The sequence below is a fragment of the Caretta caretta genome, chromosome 28 (genome assembly GCF_965140235.1).
Source record: "Caretta caretta isolate rCarCar2 chromosome 28, rCarCar1.hap1, whole genome shotgun sequence".
NCBI lineage: Eukaryota > Metazoa > Chordata > Testudines > Cheloniidae > Caretta > Caretta caretta.
Window position 1 is genome coordinate 8,861,011 of NC_134233.1, and position 21,032 is coordinate 8,882,042.

Sequence of the window (21,032 nt, forward strand, 5' to 3'; positions counted from 1 at the left end):
CTTCCTCCATCCCTTGATGAGATGCCTTTCTGGAGTCTGCTTTGGTCCAAAACTCGCTACTGTGCCATACAGGAGGCCTGTGATGTGTAGGGGGGCCAGATGAAATGATCTAAGAGTCTCTTCTGGCCTTCAAGTCTCCAAATCTCTGCAAAACCGCGTGTGGCACATGGAGCATCCTCTGATGGTTCCACGTGTGGCGTGCTTGAACCCTTGCACGACCACTGAGTGTGTGGGGGTGACCCAGGGGGAGCAGCTCAAACACGCACAGGAGCCGGCTTGGGGCAGGACATGAGCCCTGCAGGGCAGGGGTGGGGGTGGCAGTGACATCACAAGGGCCTTTTGCAGCACTCAGCTGATTGGTGAAAGGCGGTTGGGAGGCGGTGACCTCACAGAGAGTCCACGACAACAGCCAGGGAGGACAGGCTGCAGGGCAGGGGGATCTCAGAGACCCCCGGGGCTTTGCTGCAGGGAGTCTCCTTCTTGAGGTGTCTCCTTGAGGACTGAGAGAGAATTCAGGGTCTCGTATGTGAGTGCGAGGTGGAGCCTCTCTGGAGTTTTCTCCTTTCCCGCTGCTCATTGAGCGAGAAGACAGACGTCCCTGTGGAGAAGGGAAGAGCCCAGGAGAGGTTTGGTACCGAGGCAGCCTGATCCACCCGGTGCTGGCCAAATTCTCGGCAGGGAAAACAGAAGGTTAAGGTGGGACAATTTTCCCCCAGCTAGGCCTTTGTCCCTTGGAGTCCTTGGGGTTTGTCTTTTTTGGTTTTCCTTTTCCTGCTTCCCTCCGTCCACTGGCGAGGAGGGGGCTGCTCTATAGCCCTCATGGTGGGAGGCCTCCCAAAGAGATGGGACAGGAAGCGTGCTCTGAGAGTGATCCTCACCGGTGACCTGAGCCATCCCTCGGCCATCTGGGGAACCCTCAGCCCACCGCCAGAGTCTCCATGCTGATTGGCTGAGCAGGGGGTCTCGTGGCAGGGAGGAGATTCAGGACTTTGTTGTTCTCCTTTAAGGCCCAGTAAATAAGCCAGAACCAACCATCTGTTTGGTGAATTGTTCTCCCCCTTGCTGCTGATTGCCTCTGAGCCGTTCCTGGTTCTCGCTGGTGTTCTCGTGCTTCTAAAACACTCGCTGAAGAATCAGTGTGAATGGTTGTTGGTCTGTAGCTCATTGCAGGTCCCTTTATTCTGATCCTTCAGTGTGTGAAACTCCAGACTGATGGTTCATTTGAAACTCAGGACACCCGGGTCCTGTTCCCAACTCTATCCCGACAAGTTGTATGATGGAAGACGAGACCCTTCGCCTTTCTCAGCCTTCGTTTCTCCCTCTGTCAGTTGGGGAGAACAATCCTCTCACCCCTGCCTCCCGGAGTGGGGAGACTGGGGAGCTGTGGGGACCTATTTGAGAGCGTCACTCGGAGCAGTGTATCGTAGGAGGTGTCCTATCGGGTTGAGTCATTCCAGAGGATGATGGCGGGTAGCAGAACCCCGTTTTCCCAACCTGGCGTGACACAGCTTTCCATGTGAACCGAACCAAGGGCGCACACAGGTCCAGAAGCCGGCGATTTCTCTTTTGGCCGCTAGATGGCGCTGCAGGCTCCCACTTCCCCCTTCTCCTGGTCAGCGCAATGCGGGTTAGTCTCCCCAAAAAGAACGCCCGTCTCGCTTTGAACTTTCCTTGATGTGCACCCGGTGGACTGTCGGGATACGTGTCCAAAAGTTGCAGGGCTTGTTTCATGGTCTCCACAACGACAACCTTTCTTCCTTTTTAGACGTGACGACCTTTTTGGTCAAGATCCTTGATTATTCAGGGACTTATCCCGGAAGACCCAAAGTATTTGGGACATAAGACTTGTCTGGAAGGGCGCACAGGGCTAAATTGTTTTTGGCCATAGCAGGTGCCTTGTCGCAAGAATGACGTCCATCCCCCTTCCAAAGAAGCCCCAAATAGCTGTTACCAGGATTGCCCTTTACCTTGGGGTACGCCCATTTGTTAGGATTCCTCTTCTGGTGAGGGGAGATTCTGCAATTCTGTCAATGTGCTGCTTTTGTCACTTGAGTTTTCCTATGGATCGCTACTCCTTCCTTCTGCAAGTTCCCTCCCAATGGAGCTACTGTCAAGGTTCCTCCCCCACTCTGAACTCTAGGGTACAGATGTGGGGACCTGCATGAAAAACCTCCTAAGCTTATCTTTACCAGCTTAGGTCAAAACTTCCCCAAGGTACAAAATATTCCCCCCGTTGTCCTTGGCCTGGCCGCTACCACCACCAAACTAATACTGGTTACTGGGGAAGAGCTGTTTGGACGCGTCTTTCCCCCCAAAATACTTCCCAAAACCCTGCACCCCACTTTCTGGACAAGGTTTGGTAAAAAGCCTCACCAATTTGCCTAGATGACTACAGACCCAGACCCTTGGATCTTAGAACAATGAACAATCCTCCCAACACTTGCACCCCCCCTTTCCTGGGAAATGTTGGATAAAAAGCCTCACCAATTTGCATAGGTGACCACAGACCCAAACCCTTGGATCTGAGAACAATGAAAAAGCATTCAGTTTTTTACAAGAAGACTTTTAATAAAAAGTAGCAGTAAATAGAAATAAAGAAATCCCCCCTGTAAAATCAGGATGGTAGATATCTTACAGGGTTATTAGATTCAAAAACATAGAGAACCCCTCTAGGCAAAACCTTAAGTTACAAAAAAGATACATAGACAGAAATAGTTATTCTATTCAGCACAATTCTTTTCTCAGCCATTTAAAGAAATCATAATCTAACACATACCTAGCTAGATTACTTACTAAAAGTTCTAAGACTCCATTCCTGTTCTGTCCCTGGCAAAAAAAGCATACAGACAGACCTACAGACCCTTTGTTTCTCTCCCTCCTCCCAGCTTTTGAAAGTATCTTGTCTCCTCATTGGTCATTTTGGTCAGGTGCCAGCGAGGTTACCTTTAGCTTCTTAACCCTTTACAGGTGAGAGGAACTTTCCCCTGGCCAGGAGGGATTTCAAAGGGGTTTACCCTTCCCTTTATATTTATGACACGTCCCCCAAATCTCAGCTAGGGTGAAACACTGGCTGGGATTTCTTCCTGGAGCTCTAGGAAAAACAGAGTTAATAAGACATATGCATCTCTAAATATACTACCAAGTACATAAAGACTAACAATATTTTCCACATCTCAAGGACGATTTTAACCAGTTGACTCTGGGAAACTTTCACGGGAGAGTGCATCAGCCACTTTGTTAGAAGCTCCTGAGATGTGTTGGATGTCGAAATCAAAATCTTGGAGAGCTAAACTCCACCGAAGAAGTTTTTTGTTAGTTTCTTTGACGGTGTGAAGCCACTTCAGTGCAACATGGTCGGTTTGCAGGTGGAAACGCCGTCCCCAAACATATGGGCGTAGCTTTTCCAGAGCGTAGACAATGGCGTAACATTCTTTTTCAGTGACTGACCAGTTGCTTTCCCTCTCAGACAGTTTTTTGCTGAGAAACACTACAGGGTGGAATTCTTGATCAGGTCCTTTCTGCATTAAAACTGCTCCCACACCACGCTCAGATGCATCTGTGGTTACTAGGAACGGTTTGTCAAAGTCTGGGGCCCTTAGTACAGGGTCAGACATGAGTGTCGCTTTAAGCTTGTTAAAGGCCTTCTGACACTTTCCGGTCCACTGAACAGCATTTGGCTGTTTCTTTTTGGTTAGGTCTGTCAGTGGGGCAGCGATTTGGCTGTAGTGCGGTACAAATCGTCTGTAATAACCAGCCAAGCCTAAGAAGGATTGAACCTGTTTCTTTGACTTTGGGACAGGCCACTTTTGGATAGCATCCACTTTGGCCTGTAGGGGGCTGATAGTTCCTTGACCCACCTGGTGTCCAAGGTAAGTCACTCTGTTTAGGCCTATTTGACACTTCTTAGCCTTAACAGTTAGTCCTGCCTCCCTTATGCGCTCAAGGACTTTTTGTAGATGTTCCAGGTGGTCTGCCCAGGAATCCGAAAATATGGCCACATCGTCAAGGTAGGCGACTGCATATTCTCCTAATCCCGCTAGGAGACCATCTACAAGTCTTTGGAAAGTGGCGGGTGCATTTCGCAGCCCGAAAGGGAGTACATTAAATTCATACAGCCCGAGATGTGTGATGAAGGCTGACCTTTCCTTGGCAGATTCATCTAGCGGTACCTGCCAGTACCCCTTGGTTAAGTCCAAGGTAGAGATGAACTGGGCCCGTCCCAGTTTCTCTAATAGTTCATCTGTGCGTGGCATTGGATAGTTGTCTGGGCGAGTTACAGCATTTAGCTTACGGTAGTCCATGCAAAAACGTATTTCCCCATCTGGTTTGGGAACTAGAACCACTGGAGATGCCCATGCACTTTCAGAGGGGCGGATTACACCCATCTGTAACATATCCTGGATCTCCCGTTCTATAGCAGTTTTAGCTTGAGGAGACACCCGGTAAGGTTGGACCCTAATTGGGTGAGCATTACCTGTGTCAATGGAGCGGTATGCCCGTTCAGTCAGTCCTGGGGTGGCTGAGAACGTTGGCGCGTAGCTAGTGCACAGCTCCTGGATCTGCTGTCGCTGCATACGCCCAAGAGTCATGGAGAGGTTCACCTCTTCCACACCACCAGCACATTTCCCTTCGTAGTAAACACCTTCAGGCCACTCAGCGTCGTCTCCTCCCTGGGCTGTAAACTGACAAACCTTTAATTCTCTGGAATAAAAGGGCTTTAGAGAATTAATATGGTACACCTTAGGCTTTCGGTTGGAGGTGGGGAATGCTATGAGATAATTAACAGCTCCCAGGCGCTCCTGGACCATGAATGGCCCTTCCCACGATGCTTCCATTTTATGGGCCTGGAGCGCCTTTAAGACCATGACCTGGTCTCCTACTTTGAAGGAACGCTCTCTGGCATGTTTATCATACCAGGCTTTTTGCTCTTTTTGAGCATCCTGTAAGTTTTCTCTAGCAAGGGCTAAAGAGGTTCGGAGGGTGTTTTGTAGGTTGGTTACAAAGTCCAGAATGTTAGTTCCTGGAGAAGGTGTAAATCCCTCCCATTGCTGCTTCACCAACTGCAATGGCCCCTTAACCTCACGGCCATATACAAGTTCAAATGGGGAAAACCCTAAACTGGGATGTGGTACAGCTCTGTAGGCAAAGAGCAACTGCTGCAACACTAGGTCCCAATCATTGGAGTGCTCATTTACAAATTTACGTATCATGGCCCCCAAAGTTCCATTAAACTTCTCCACCATGCCATTTGTTTGATGGTGGTAAGGAGTGGCAACCAAGTGATTTACCCCATGAGCTTCCCAAAGGTTTTTCATAGTTCCTGCCAGGAAATTAGTCCCTGCATCTGTGAGGATGTCGGAGGGCCAACCTACCCTGGCAAAAATGTCTGCTAGTGCCTGGCACACACTTTTAGCCCTGGTGTTGCTTAGAGCTACTGCTTCTGGCCATCGGGTGGCAAAATCCATAAAAGTCAGTATGTACTGCTTTCCTCTGGGTGTCTTTTTCGGAAAAGGACCCAGAATATCCACAGCTACTCGCTGAAATGGAACTTCAATGATGGGGAGTGGCTGGAGAGTGGCTTTGACCTGGTCTTGGGGTTTTCCCACTCTTTGGCACACCTCACAAGACTGAACATAGGTAGAAACATCCTTGCCCATTCCCTCCCAGTGGAATGACCCCCCCAAACGGTCTTTGGTCCTGTTCACCCCAGCATGGCCACTAGGGTGATCGTGGGCTAAGCTCAAGAGCTTGGCCCGGTATTTAGTTGGAACTACCAACTGACTCTGAGGATGCCAGTCTTCCTGGTGTCCACCAGAAAGAGTTTCCTTGTATAAAAGTCCTCTTTCTACAACAAACCTGGATCGATTAGAAGAGCTGAGAGGCGGTGGGTTGCTCCGTGCCGCCGTCCAAGCTCTCTGGAGGCTTTCATCTGCTTCCTGTTCGGTCTGGAACTGTTCCCTTGATGCTGGAGACATCAGTTCCTCATTGGATTGTGGACCTAGGCTTGGTCCCTCTGGAAGCGATATAGGGGATGGAGCTGTTTCTGTTGACTGTGAACCGCTCTCCGCTGGTGCACTATGTTGGGATTCAGGCTCCGGCTGAGCCTCTTGTGTAGGGTTATCGGCTGCTGCCAGTTCAGGTTCGGTGGGGCCCTCTGGTGTTGAGGTTGCAAGTACTGGATTCAGTGCTGACACGGGGTCTGGTGTTGGTTGTTCGGCTGGTTCCGGTTCTGGGACTGGTTCCGTCTGGGTCTCTGGGACTGGATCCACTACTGCTGTTGCAGACATTGGCCTGGGGTCCGGGTCCATCACCTCTGACTGGGTCCTGATAGAAGTTTCCGGAACAGAGCTAGGCCTCACGGCTTGTTTAGCCTGGCTGCGGGTGACCATTCCCACCCTCTTGGCCTGCTTCACATGATTGGCCAAGTCTTCCCCCAACAGCATGGGGATGAGATAATCATCATAGACTGCAAAAGTCCACATTCCTGACCAGCCCTTGTACTGGACAGGCAACTTGGCTGTAGGCAAATTGAAAGAGTTGGACTTGAAGGGTTGAATCGTCACTTGGATCTCTGGGTTGATTAAATTGGGGTCCACTAAGGAAGCATGGATAGCTGACACTTGTGCTCCGGTGTCCCTCCACGCGGTGACCTTCTTCCCGCCCACACTCACAGTTTCCCTCCACTCCAAGGGTATCTGGGAGGTATCTGGGCCTGTGGACCTCTGGTGTGATTCCGGTGCAATGAACTGTAATCTGTTGGGGTTCTTGGGGCAGTTGGCCTTTACATGCCCCAGCTCGTTACATTTAAAACATCGTCCAGCTGACGGGTCACTGGGGCGAGGAGGGTTGCTGGAGAACGGGGTGGTGGGACGATAAGGGGTCTGGAGGGTTCTTTGGGAGGTAGGTGGGGCTTTGGGCGGCCCCCGGTAATAGGGTGTGGTCTGGGGTGGACCCTTCTGGTCTCCGCTCCAACTGCGACCAGTTTTCTTCTTCTCTGCCACCTCCACCCATCTGGCTCCAATCTCTCCTGCCTCGATTACAGTTTTGGGCTTCCCGTCTAGGATGTATCTTTCTATTTCCTCAGGAACACCCTCTAAGAATTGTTCCATTTGCATTAGGAAGGGCAAATTTACTGGAGATTCAACACTTGCTCCTGATATCCAGGCATCCCAGTGTTTCACAATGTGGTAGGCATGTCAGGTAAATGACATGTCTGGTTTCCACCTTAGGGCTCTGAACCTCCGACGAGACTGCTCGGGTGTTATCCCCATTCTGACTCTCGCCTTGGATTTAAACAGTTCATACTTGTTCATGTGTTCTTTAGGCATTTCAGCTGCCACCTCAGCTAAGGATCCACTGAGCTGCGGCCTCAGCTCTACCATGTATTGGTCAGTAGAGATGTTATACCCAAGGCAGGCCCTTTCGAAGTTTTCTAAGAAGGCCTCAGTATCATCACCTGCCTTGTAGGTGGGGTACTTTCTGGGATGGGAAGTGGTACCTGGAGAAGGATTGCTAGGGTTTGTTGGTATATTCTGCTGGGCCTTTATCCTCTCCACCTCCTCCACATGCTTCCTCTCTTTTTCCTTCTCCTCCTCCACATGCTTCCTTGCCTCCATTTCCCTCTTGTGGGCAGCCTCCTGTACCTCCTTCTCCAGCCGCATGAGTTCTATCTGTCTTTCATGTTCCCTTTGTTTTTCCTCAGCCTGAAATTTGGCTAATTCCAGCTGTAGTCGAGCTGAGGATTTGGTCATTCTAACCTCTCTGTTTTTAACTAACTTTACACCCAAGGTTTAGAAATAAACAAACAAAACGTGGCTGTACAATTTTGCTGTGCTGAAATAGAATACCTATTCTCTGATAGTGACTGTCAGCCTACAGAAGAAGACAATTCCCTTGTCTCTGCTCTGGGCCCAAATTAAAGCAAAAACCTCCAACTACTTGGAAACCTGCTTACCCAGCCCAAAGAAAAAAAAATTCCTTTTCAAACCTGTGCTCCTTGTAAAACAAAAAAATCAAAATCCTAAAAAAAAAAACCCTGCCACTTTTGTCTCCAGGCAAATGGGTAGAGCACACCCCCCCTATTTACTTTTAGGAAGAAAAGGAAAAAAAACTCTGGGTTGGAAGACTGTGAATTTCCCTGCAGGAGTTAAGTACCCTGCCTCCAGGCAAAGAAAACCTGCAATTCACAAGATAATCCCCTTTTGTCTCTGCTTGGCCACAGTTTCAGCTTCAACTGCTTTCTGGACTTCCTTTCCAAAGGAAAAAAAAATTTCCTTTTTAAAATCTGTATTTCTAGTTCAAAAAATCTCAACTGGATCTCAAAATGATTTCAGGTTAATCCCACCACTGTGCCACCATGTCAAGGTTCCTCCCCCACTCTGAACTCTAGGGTACAGATGTGGGGACCTGCATGAAAAACCTCCTAAGCTTATCTTTACCAGCTTAGGTCAAAACTTCCCCAAGGTACAAAATATTCCCCCCGTTGTCCTTGGACTGGCCGCTACCACCACCAAACTAATACTGGTTACTGGGGAAGAGCTGTTTGGACGTGTCCTTCCCCCCAAAATACTTCCCAAAACTTTGCACCCCACTTCCTGGACAAGGTTTGGTAAAAAGCCTCACCAATTTGCCTAGGTGACTACAGACCCAGACCCTTGGATCTTAAGAACAATGAACAATCCTCCCAACACTTGCACCCCCCCTTTCCTGGGAAATGTTGGATAAAAAGCCTCACCAATTTGCATAGGTGACCACAGACCCAAACCCTTGGATCTGAGAACAATGAAAAAGCATTCAGTTTTTTACAAGAAGACTTTTAATAAAAAATAGAAGTAAATAGAAATAAAGAAATCCCCCCTGTAAAATCAGGATGGTAGATATCTTACAGGGTTATTAGATTCAAAAACATAGAGAACCCCTCTAGGCAAAACCTTAAGTTACAAAAAAGATACCTAGACAGAAATAGTTATTCTATTCAGCACAATTCTTTTCTCAGCCATTTAAAGAAATCATAATCTAACACATACCTAGCTAGATTACTTACTAAAAGTTCTAAGACTCCATTCCTGTTCTGTCCCTGGCAAAAAAAGCATACAGACAGACCTACAGACCCTTTGTTTCTCTCCCTCCTCCCAGCTTTTGAAAGTATCTTGTCTCCTCATTGGTCATGTTGGTCAGGTGCCAGCGAGGTTACCTTTAGCTTCTTAACCCTTTACAGGTGAGAGGAGCTTTCCCCTGGCCAGGAGGGATTTCAAAGAGGTTTACCCTTCCCTTTATATTTATGACAGTACTTGATCATTTCGATGGCAAAAAATCTTTGAAAAAGACCATGAAAAAAAGAAGAAACCATGAAAATAGCCAAGGGAGAGAGGGGGTTTCTGAGAGCCGGGGTAGAGATGGAGATTTTCATGAAACGGGGACAGGCCAAAGCAGGGAGCAAAGGGGGAGGTTTTTTGTGCAGTTCCATTTTAACCAGCCTCACATCCTGGAGTCCCTAATGTCCCAGCTTACCCGCAACGTGTGACCTCGAGACTCCTCCCCACTGCAAAAACTGCAGATCCCCCAGCACTCCTTAACCTAGATGGATCCTCTGGCAACCAGATGTCTCTGCAGAACCGCCGTGGTTACTCTCCTGAGTGTCTGTTCAAGGATAGCTACTGACTTCTCCTGAGAATGCAGTTGAGTAATGGCTCTCCCATCTCTAGATGCTTTCCTGTGGGCTCTGAGAAGCAGGATGGGGCGTGTATGATAAAGTCCACGCAACATTCCCCTTTCATCCCAGCCCTGGGACATCACCAGTTGCCACCTATCCCCTGGCAGCAGTGAGGGATGTTTCCCACTGTCCAGGACACACCAGCCTTGGACCAAAGGCAGCTTGAGGCTTCTCCTCTCTCCCTTCTTGAATCAAGTTCATGTTTTTTCCAAGAGTTAAAGCAGCCCAAACCCCCAGGGTCTGGATTAATGTCACAAGTTTGCTATCTCTCCCTGGAAGACAACTTCTTAATGAGAGGAGTTAAATGAGATGAGTGGAGTTAAATCAGTTCTCAGCCTGAGTCCTTTGCTCTTAATCCTGAGGATATTGTCCCACCGTGGGGCCATTTCCTGCCTCTCTTTCACACAGAAGGACAATTTTCTTTGCGCAGACGCAGGAAGAGCAAGATCTTTCTCTATCTCTTGTGGAAAGCAGAGTGTCAAATTCCAAGGAACCTTCCTCTTCTGCGATGGAAACAATGGAGAAGCAGGGGGCCCTGGGCACCTCCAGCCCTGGCCGGGAGATGTTCCGTCCCTGCTTTCTTTACGCTGCTTGTTGTTATTTCATGGAGTGTCTGGGATGGGGGAAAAGATGAGTTCACTCCAGGTGGAGGGAAAAAAGGACCCTGGGAATCTCGGGGCCTCAGGGAAAACCCAACCCCTGCTACCGGGATCACGGAGGTGCTGGGGATTTGAGCAGGAAAGGGACTGTTTGAATTGTCAAGGTGGGGAATGAATAACCATGGACAACTAGATCCACCTCATTAACCACGGACACAGGCTAATCGTGCTGCAGATAGAAGGGAAACTGGGAGCGATTCTTTGCTGTCAGCCATGGAAACAGTGACCCGAGTGCACTGCAGTGAATGTGCTGGGGAAAGCTGGACTTTACAGGCAGGTGGAAATAGCAGATCCGAGAAAAGCCCCCCCCCCCCAACTTCTTCCACCGGGGTGAGGTGTTGAGCGACTCACAGTGCCCCCCAGCGCCGTTACCTTTCAGCAGGGGCTGGCAGCTCCAGCCAGTCAATGCAGGGGAGAGGGCCGAGTGTATCTCTGCACCCTGAGTCCAGGGCAGGCCCTCTCTCTCCCCCACATAGAGAAACTGGCCCTGCTGCAAAGTGACCCCTGAGAACCAGCAACCTCCAGGACAGAGGGTTTGGCCCTCAGAGCAGGGAATGTGTCCCCCAGGCTGCCGTTAGGCCCCTGGAGGCTCTGGAAACAGGAGGGCTCTGAGCGTAACCCATCCCAAACAGCCCCCGTCTGGGGATGTAGCTCAGTGGTAGAGCGCATGCTTTGCATGTATGAGGCCCCGGGTTCGATCCCCAGCATCTCCAAGTCTCTTTTCACCCTGCTGCTTTGCTCAGGCCCAGAGGGGATGTGGCCCAGCAGTCTCCCTGCAGGAGTTTCAGTCCTGCTCAGTGCGGGGCAGGTGCCCATTGCACGGAAGGTCTGTGGGGGTTTCTGCTCCTAAGTCACCTTGGTACATTTAAGATTCCCACCCAAGGGGTGGCTTGGGACAGTAGCGGATGAGAAGGGGGAATCCTCCAGCCCTGGAGGGAAAGGTCCCGTCTGCCCAGACTGAGGGGCAAGGAGACGGAGGGGCAGTCAGTGCTCAGAGAGGAGAGAGCTCAGTGATTTACACCCACCAGGGGACACTGTCTTTTTGAGGCGGGTGCAGCTGGCTTGGGATGGTGCTGATGATGGATAGAAAACAGGCTGGAGTCAATGACAGATGGGACCACAGAAGGGGAAGGAGAAGGGCATCTCCACAGAAGGTCCTGGGTGCTCAGATACCCCAGTTCTAGGTACCCTGGCCTGTCCTAGAGAGAGAAAAGACAAAGAGGGGCCCAGCCCCCCGACAGTCATCCCATGGACAAGAATCTGGTTGGGAGTGGGGTGAAGGTTCCCGCTGGACAAAGGGGAGCTGAAGTCCCCCAGCGTCCTGGAATTTAAGCAATGCAAGCTTCAAACCCTGCACGGGTGGGGCCTGAGGGGCACCCGCAGAAGGTTGGACTGGACAGGGGCAGCAGGTTTCTACAATTTTTGGTGGTTTCCAGAATGGGACCAAGTCCTGCCTCCCCGTCCACCTCCCCCCACATCTGCCTAAGGCTCTGGGAGGGAGTTTGGGTATTGGAGGGAGAGGGAAAGGGGTTGGGCTCTGGGAGGGAGTTTGGGTGTGGGGGTGGGTTGCGGCAGGGGGTTGGGGTGCAGGAGGGAATGCAGGGTGCGGGGTCTGGGCTGGGGGAGGGGGTTGGGGTGCAGGAGAGGGTGCAGGTCGGGCTCTGGGAGGGAGTTTGGGTGTGGGGTGTGGGTTGCGGCAGGGGGTTGGGGTGCAGGAGGGAATGCAGGGTGCGGGGTCTGGGCTGGGGCAGGGGGTTGGGGTGCAGGAGCAGGTGTGGGGACAGGCTCTGGGAGGGAGTTTGGGTGTGGGGTGTGGGCTCTGGGCTGGGGGAGGGGGTTGGGGTGCAGGAGAGGGTGCAGGTCGGGCTCTGGGAGGGAGTTTGGGTGTGGGGTGTGGGCTCTGGGCTGGGGGAGGGGGTTGGGGTGCAGGAGAGGGTGCAGGTCGGGCTCTGGGAGGGAGTTGGGTGCAGGGGGTGGGCTCTGGGCTGGGGAAGAGGGTTGGGGTGCGAGAGCAGGTGTGGGGGGAGGCCTGTGGGAGGAAGTTTGGGTGCGGGATCTGGCTTGGGGTTGGGGGTTGGGGTGCAGGAGGGGGTGCGGGCGCAGGCTCTGGGAGGAAGTTTGGGTGTGGGGTGTGGGCTCTGGGCTGGGGCATGGGGGTAGGGTGCAGGAGGGAGTGCAGGGGGTGGACTCTGGGAGGGAGTTTGGGTGCAGGGGGGTGGGCTCTGGGCTGGGGCTTGGGGTGCGGGAGAGAGTGAGGGGTGCAGCTCTTACCTCAGGCATCTCCCAAAAGCGACCCACACCCCCCTCTGGCAGCAGCTTCTAGGTGGGGGGTCTCTGCCCATCGCTGCCCACGGACACCACCCCAGCAGCTCCCATTGCCACAGATGGCAGAGTCGGCCCTCGGGGTGGGGGCAGCGTGTGGAGATCCCCCCACCCCCGGGGCTGCAGGGATGCGCCAGCCGCTTCCGAGACTGGCAGGCCACACGGAGTGTAAGCAGTGTCAGGGTGAGCCTCACCCTGACATCTGGTGGTGAGGTCTGGCAAGTTGTGGAAAAGAACTTCAGGAGCCGATCTCATTTGCATAGGCACACCCACCCCGCCTAGAACGAGGCCATAGCTGCCCAAATGGTCACTTTGGCTGCTGTGGGATCCCCAGTGTCTCTGTTATTGGGGCAGGAAGAATAAATTGTTATTACCCTGATTATGGGAACTGTGCTGGGAACTGTACTTGGCCTTTTGTTATGATGGAGGGACTCACCATCAACTAAGTAGCAATCGCTAGGCAAGGGTCATGGGTTCCAAAACTCTGTGAATTGAGAGAGGGTGGGGACAAGTATTAATACTTTGAGGTATGGGTTCCTTGATGAGGGCCTTGCATGTTAATTGTCCTTCCTTTTGTCTCTCCACTGTGGAATCTCAGAGCTAATCTGGATTCCATTAGGAGTCTCGTTCCAGGCTGCTGAGCTCACTTTGGGCTAATGGTGGACCAGCACTGAGGCTCCCCTACTACAAGCTGACTTCACTAAAAAGCTGAACTGACTAAAAGCTGAAATCACTGAGTGTTGTGTTAAGTAGTGGGGGAGCCTGAAAATATATTGTGGAGAAGTTTGCGGGACGGCTGGAGTGCCTCGTGGACAGGCTGGTGGAGCAGTTCATGGGACGGCAGGAGCTGCTGGTGGGCTGCGGAGCAGAGCTGAGCGAAGCAGTTTGTGGGGCGGCTGGTGGAGTGGAGGCCTATGGAGCTGTGGGGCGGTCAGCTTCAGATCATGTAAGGTGCCTTTTACCCCCACCCCCATCTCCACCCAGGTTGGGAGGTAAAGCTCTGCAGATAAACTTTTGAACTTTGGGGCTGCCCTGACCAGGGACAGAGACTTTTGGGTCATTGGACTTTTGGGACGTTGGACGATTTGGGGTTGCTGGACTCAAGAACCAAAGGGAAAGGGCACGCCCCAATTTGCTTGGGGTGGGTTTGTTTTTTTTGCTCGTGGGTTGTGTTATGAATCCTGTTGGTGGTGTTTCCCCAACATAATGCCACATTGTTTCTCTCTGTTTTTAAAAGGCTTTTTGATACACTCAGACTAGGTGCTTGCAAGAGGGGAAGTATTGCCTCTGGGAGGCGCTCAGCGGGGGTGGTACATATTTGTCCCAGGTCACTGGGTGGGGGCTCGAGCCGGTTTGCATTGTGTTATTGGGATGGATCCCCTAGATATTGAACCCGGCCCTTGTTGCTGCCAACTCTGACGGGCAGAAGGGTTACATGGAGCGAGGGTGGGCAGGAAGCCGCCTTAGCCCCCTTGTGCTGCCGGTGATGGCGGTGGGGGTTCCCGGGCCCTTTTAAATTGCCCGGGGGCAGCAGGCGGGGCTGGGGGAGACACCGGGCCCCGGACTTTGGTGGAGCCAGGCCCCCGTGGTCTTATGTTGCTGGAGCATGGGCACCAGGGGCCCAGATGAGGCGCCTCCCCTGCGGCTGGAGGAGCATGGGTGCTAATCCACGTTTCGGCAGGTTGGTTTTTGGAAAGTTAAATGAAGGCAGCCTCTGCTCTGGGCTCGCCCAGTTTCAGGGCCTGACGCTGCTTTGCACAACGACGAATCTCGGAACAGGCCAGCACTGAAATGACGGCAGAACCTGAGGAAGGAAAAGCCTCCGGGTTCGTCTGTGGGCCTTGACGCCGAACGGGAGCCGTAATTTGACTCACTTTGTGGCTGCGGCCGGTAAAATGTCAGGACAAAGTCGTCCCAGTGATTGTGACACTGGGTTTGAGGCGGCTTTGGTCTTATTACAATGTAACTAGCATGGAACACTTGTGTTCTTAAAGGTGGCTTCCCCAAGCAATCCCAAGTTGTTCTTCCCAGAGCTGAGTGATGGTGGGCAGCAGGGGATCTCCCCAGTCTGTGGGGGAATCTCTCTGGGCCCCACTGTTAGTTCTCCAGCCTTTCTCCCCCTAAACACGCACACCTCTCCCCCACCCATTATCAATGCTTTACAGCAACCCCTCCCTCCCCTTATGGGATACAGACTCTCGGTGACAGAGACTGACTGGGGCTCCCCTCTGCATGGCTCCAATGGGGAAGGAAAGAGTCTGACGGGGGAGAGGAGGGAGACAGGCTGAAGGAGTCAAATGGGGCTAGACGAGAATAGAGAATAGAGGAGATTTTCTTCCTTTTAAAATGGACTGGAGTCTCATTGCTGGAAAGCCACATCTTGAGTGACATTTGAACCGGCAGCCTTTCAATTGCCAGGCAAAGGTGCGAACCACAGAGACCGATCACGGCCGACTTCCCAATGCTGTCCAAGGAGCCCCTGCAGGGGTGCAAGTGGTTAGTGCAAAGGGCAATGTTGCTGGGGTTGTGAATTCAAGCCTTCCCTGCAGCCCTGGTTTCTATTACCCCATGGAGCTTCCCCAGCTTGCTTGTCCTAATTCACATGGAAAGTGCCATGAGAGGAAGGTCTGAAATGTGGACGTTGGTGCAAAGCTTGGGACCCCCCACCAATGCTGCCATTAGCTGTGGGTGGGTTGCTCAGGGGCAGGGAGAATTGATTTCTTTGCTGCTGAGAAAGCTGCCAGGACAGGTCTGTGGGCACCAGAGCTCCCCGCTTCTTCCAGCACATGCCAGGCTCTGTCACTCCTGGAGGAGGGTCATAGAATCATAGAAGATCAGGGTTGGAAGGGCCCTCAGGAGGTATCTAGACCAACCCCCTGCCCAGAGCAGGACCAACCCCCACTAAATCATTCCAGCCAGGGCTTTGTCAAGCCTGACCTTAGAAACTTCTAAGAAAGGGGATTCCACCACTTCCCTAGGTAACGCATTCCAGTGTTTCACCACCCTCCTTGTGAAAAAGTTTTTCCAAATATCCAACCTAAATCTCCCCCACTGCAACTTGAGACCATTCCTCCTTGTCCTGTCATCTGCTATCACTGAGAATAGTCTAGATCCATCCTCTTTGGATCCACCTTTCAGGTAGTTAAAAGCAGCTATCAAATCCCACCTCATTCTTCTCTTCCGTAGACTAAACAATCCCAGTTCCCTCAGCCTCTCCTCATAACTCATGTGTTCCAGTCCCCTAATCATTTTTGTTGCCCTTTGCTGGACTCTCTCCAATTTCTCCACATCCTTCTTGAAGTGTGGGGCCCAAAACTGGACACAGTACTCCAGATGAGGCCTCACCAATGTCGAAAAGAGGGGAACGATCACGTCCCTCGATCTGCTTGCAATGCCCCTACTTATACACCCCAAAATGCCATTGGCCTTCTTGGCAACAAGGGCACACTGTTGACTCATCTCCAGCCTCTCGTCCACTGTCACCCTAGGTCCTTCTCTGCAGAACTGCTGCCGAGCCATTCGGTCCCTAGTCTGTAGCGGTGCATGGGATTCTTCCGTCCTACGTGCAGGACTCTGCACTTGTCCTTGTTGAACCTCCTCAGATTTCTTTTGGCCCAATCCTCCAATTTGTCTAGGGCCCTCTGTATCCTATCCCTACCCTCCAGCGTATCTACCACTCCTCCCAATTTAGTGTCATCCACAAATTTGCTGAGAGTGCAATCCACACCATCCTCCAGATCATTTATGAAGATATTGAACAAAACCAGCCCCAGGACCGACCCTTGGGGCACTCCGCTAGATACCGGCTGCCAACTAGACATGGAGCCATTGATCACTACCCGTTGAGCCCGACAATCTAGCCAGCTTTCTATCCACCTTATAGTGCATTCATCCAGACCATACTTCTTTAACTTGCTGGCAAGAATACTGTGGGAGACAGTGTCAAAAGCTTTGCTAAAGTCAAGGAACAACATGTCCACTGCTTTCCCCTCATCCACAGAGCCAGTTATCTCATCATAGACGGCAATTAGATTAGTCAGGCATGACTTGCCCTTGGTGAATCCATGCTGACTGTTCCTGATCACTTTCCTCTCCTCTAAGTGCTTCAGAATTGATTCCTTGAGGACATGCTCCATGATTTTTCCAGGGACTGAGATGAGGCTGACTGGCCTGTAGTTCCCAGGATCCTCCTTCTTCCCTTTTTTAAAGATGGGCACTACATTAGCCTTTTTCCAATCTTCCGGGACTTCCCCCGATCGCCATGAGTTTTCAAAGATAATAGCCAATGGCTGTGCAATCACATCCGTCAATTCCTTTAGCACTCTCGGATGCAGCTCATCTGGCCCCATGGACTTGTGCATGTCCACTTTTTCTAAATAGTCCCGAACCACTTCTTTCTTCACAGAGGGCTTGCCAACTCCTCCGAATGCTGTGCTGCCCAGTGCAGTCATCTGGGAGCTGACCTTGTTCGTGAAGACAGAGGCAAAAAAAGCATTGAGTATGTTAGCTTTTTCCACATCCTCTGTCACTAGGTTGCCTCTCTCATTTAGTAATGGGCCCACAGTTTCCTTGGCTTTCTTCTTATTGCCAAAATACCTGAAGAAACCCTCCTTGTTACTCTTAACTTCGCTCGCTAGCTGCAACTCCAGGTGTGATTTGGCCTTCCTGATTTCACTTCTGCATGCCTGAGCAATATTTATATACTCATCCGTGGTCATTTGTCCAATCTTCCACTTCTTGTAAGCCTCTTTTTTGTGTTTAAAATCAGCAAGGATTTCTCTGTTAAGCCAAGCTGGTCGCCTACCATATTTACTATTCTTTCTACACATCGGGATGGTTTGTCTCTGTAACCTCAATAAGGATTCTTTAAAATACAGCCAGCTCTCCTGGACTCCTTTCCCCCTCATATTATTCTCCCAGGGGATCTTTCCCATCAGTTCCCTGAGGGAGTCAAAGTCTGCTTTTCTGAAGTTCAGAGTCCGTATTTTGCTGCTTTCCTTTCCTCCTTGTGTCAGGATCGTGAACTCGACCATCTCATGGTCACTGCCTCCCAGGTTCCCATCCACTTTTGCTTCCCCTACTAATTCTTCCCGGTTTGTGAGCAGCAGGTCAAGAAGAGCTCTGCCCCTCGTCGGTTCCTCCAGCACTTGCACCAGGAAATTGTCCCCTACAGTTTCCAAAAACTTCCTGGATTGTCTGTGCACCGCTGTATTGCTCTCCCAGCTGATATCAGGATGATTGAAGTCGCCCATGAGAACCAGGGCGTGCCATCTTGTAGCTTCTGCGAGTTGCCGGAAGAAAGCCTCATCCACCTCATCCCCCTGGTCTGGTGGTCTACAGGAGACTCCCACCACGACATCACTCTTGTTGCTCAGGCTTCTAAACTTAATCCAGAGACTCTCAGGTTTTTCTACAGTTTCATACTTGAGCTCTGAGCAGTCATACTGCTCCCTTACATACAGTGCAACTCCCCCACCTTTTCTGGCCTCCCTGTCCTTCCTGAACAGTTTATATCCATCCATGACAGCACTCCAGTCATGCGAGTTATCCCACCAAGTCTCCGTTATTCCAATCACATCATAATTCCCTGACTTTGCCAGGATCTCCAGTTCTCCCTGCTTGTGTCCCAGGCTTTGTGCATTTGTATATAGGCACTTGAGATAACCCGCTGATCGCTCCTTGTTCTCAGTATGAGGCAGGAGCCCTCCCCTCTCACACGCTCCAGCTCGTGCTTCCTCCCGGTATCCCGCTTCCCCACTTACCTCAGGGCTTTGGTCTCCTTTCCCTGGTGAACCTAGTTTAAAGCCCTCCTCACTAGGTTAGCCAGCCTGCTCACGAAGATGCTCTTCCCTCTCTTCGTTAAGTGGAGCCCGTCTCTGCCTAGCATTCCTCCTTCTTGGAACACCATCCCATGATTGAAGAATCCAAAGCCTTCTCTCCGACACCACCTGTGTAGCCATTCCTTGACTTCCACGATTTGACGGTCTCTACCCAGGCCTTTTCCTTCCATGGGGAGGATGGACGAGAACACCACTTGCACCTCAAACTCCTTTATCCTTCTTCCCAGAGCCACGTAGTCTGCAGTGATCCGCTCAAGGTAATTCTTGGCAGTATCATTGGTGCCCACGTGGAAAAGCAGGAAGGGGTAGCGGTCCGAGGGCTTGATGAGTCTCGGCAGTCTCTCCGTCACATCGCGACTCTTAGCCCCCGGCAAGCAGCAGACTTCTCTGTTTTCCCGGTCAGGGCGGCAGATAGATGACTCAGTCCTCCTGAGGAGAGAGTCCCCGACCACCACCACCCACCTCCTTCTCTTGGGAGTGATGGTCGTGGAACCCCCAACCTTAGGACAGTGCATCTCATGCCTTTCAACTGGCGGAGTCTCCTTCTGCTCCCTTCCCCCAGACGTAACATCTGGGCCACTCCCCGCAATGGTACCTGTGGAGAGAACATGAAAATGGTTACTTACCTGTGTCGGCTTTGCTGGTACATGGACTTTCCCCCTTCTTCTTCTGGAGGTCACATGTTGCCAGATTTCTTCACAGTCCTCCTCTCCCTGCTGCGCAGCCTGCTCTGAATCTTCAGAACCTTGTGCCCATAGAAGCATATCCTGACGTCTGTCCAGGAAATCTTCAGTGTCTCTTATGCAACGCAGGGTCGATACCTGTTGCTCCAGACCTTGAACCTTCTCTTCCAATAGGGAGACCAGCTTGCACTTTGTACAGACAAAGTCGCTTCTGTCCTCTGGAAGAAAGACAAACATGGCACATCCAGTGCAGGTCACAACAGTTGAACACTCCCCATCCATATTACCTTCCTACTATGAGCTTCCTCCGGAGATGCAGTAATTCCTCAGAGAAGTCGTTAGGGTGTAAGCCTCAGTGGGCTCACTCCAGGTGAACTCCCAGGCAAACTCCTGCTGTTTGCTGCTCTGCTGTTCCCCGCTGCTCAGCTGGTTCTATAAGCACCGAGCCTAAAGCTCTTCCAAGCCTTCTTAGCGCAGCGGGCAGCGCATCAGTCTCATAATCTGAAGGTCCTGAGTTCAAGCCTCAGAGAAGGCAACTCTTCTTGCTCCCTGCTTTAGATTTTCTAACGGAAATCAGAGAAAAAAAGACTAGAGCTGAGTGGTTTCTAGACACCCTCCCATCCATCTAACACACACACAAAGACTTTTCTAACGGTACGTGTACAGTACGAAATTAGTTCAAAATTATTCGATTCGAAATTTCGGGAGCTATTTTAGACATTCAGTCTTCGGTGTCCCCACTAAAGCGCGTGAATTCGGCAGAGTGCGTCCACAGTCCCGAGGCTAGCATCGAACGTCGGAGCGGGTGCACCGTGGGTCGCTATCCCACAGTTCCTGCAGTTCCCGCCGCCCACTGGAATTCTGGGTTACGCTCCCAGTGCACGATGGGGCAAAAACATTCTTGCGGGTGTTTATGGTGCGTGTCATCAGGAAGCTCTGGTAGACAATCGTTGCACGCCTTTTTGGCATGCAGACGCCGTACTGCTTTCAGCAGACGGTGCACCGCTTGCTCTCCTGCAACTATGAATCCGCCTCTCATTTCCTCTCCCCTTCCGATGTAATCTCTACTATCTGCTCTTTCTCTTCCTCATCGAACTCTTCTGCCTCCAACTCTGCTCTCCCGCTGGTGCCACGCTTCCGAGCTTCTCCGGGTTGTCTGTCCTGGGCTCCCACCTCCGTGAAAGCCACAGAAGACCACCATTTCCCGCCTTTCTTCGGCTACCACGAACCAAACAGCACCTCTTCCCCTGCCACAGTTTTGACCATTGTAAATACCTCGCACATTATCCAGCAGTATGTGCAGTCCCTGCAAAACGGGGCGAGGAAACGACGACGGTGCGATTACTATACTGATGAGGACATGGACAAAGATGGCACGGCGTGTGGCAATTGGGAGATCATGGTGGTGCTGGGCCAGGTTCATGCCGTGGCACGCCGATTCTGGGCCCAGGAAACAAGCACAGACTGCTGGGGCCTCATCGCGTTGCAGGTGTGGGATGATTCCCAGTGGCTGAGAAACTTTTGTATGCATAAGGGCCACTTTCATGGAGCTTTGCGACTTGCTGTCCCCTGCCCTGAAGCGCAAAGACACCAAAATGAGAGCCACCCTCACAGTTGGGAAGGGAGTGGCCATAGCCCTGCGGAAGCTTGCAACGCCCGACAGCTACCGGTCAGTTGGGAATCAGTTTGGAGTGGGGAAATCTACTGTGGGGGCTGCTGTGATCTAAGTAGCCAACACAATCATTGACCAGCTGCTATCAAGGGTCGTGACTTTGGGAAATGTGCGGACCATTGTGGATGGCTTTAATGCGCTGGG

General features: G+C 51.5%; 1 non-coding gene across 1 annotated transcript; it reads left to right on the forward strand.

Moving 5' to 3' along the window:
- The first annotated feature begins 19,678 nt into the window (after nt 1-19,678).
- On the forward strand, nt 19,679-19,751 carry TRNAM-CAU (transfer RNA methionine (anticodon CAU)). The gene has a single exon. It is a non-coding gene; the product is annotated as a tRNA-Met (tRNA).
- Nucleotides 19,752-21,032: the final 1,281 nt, after the last annotated feature.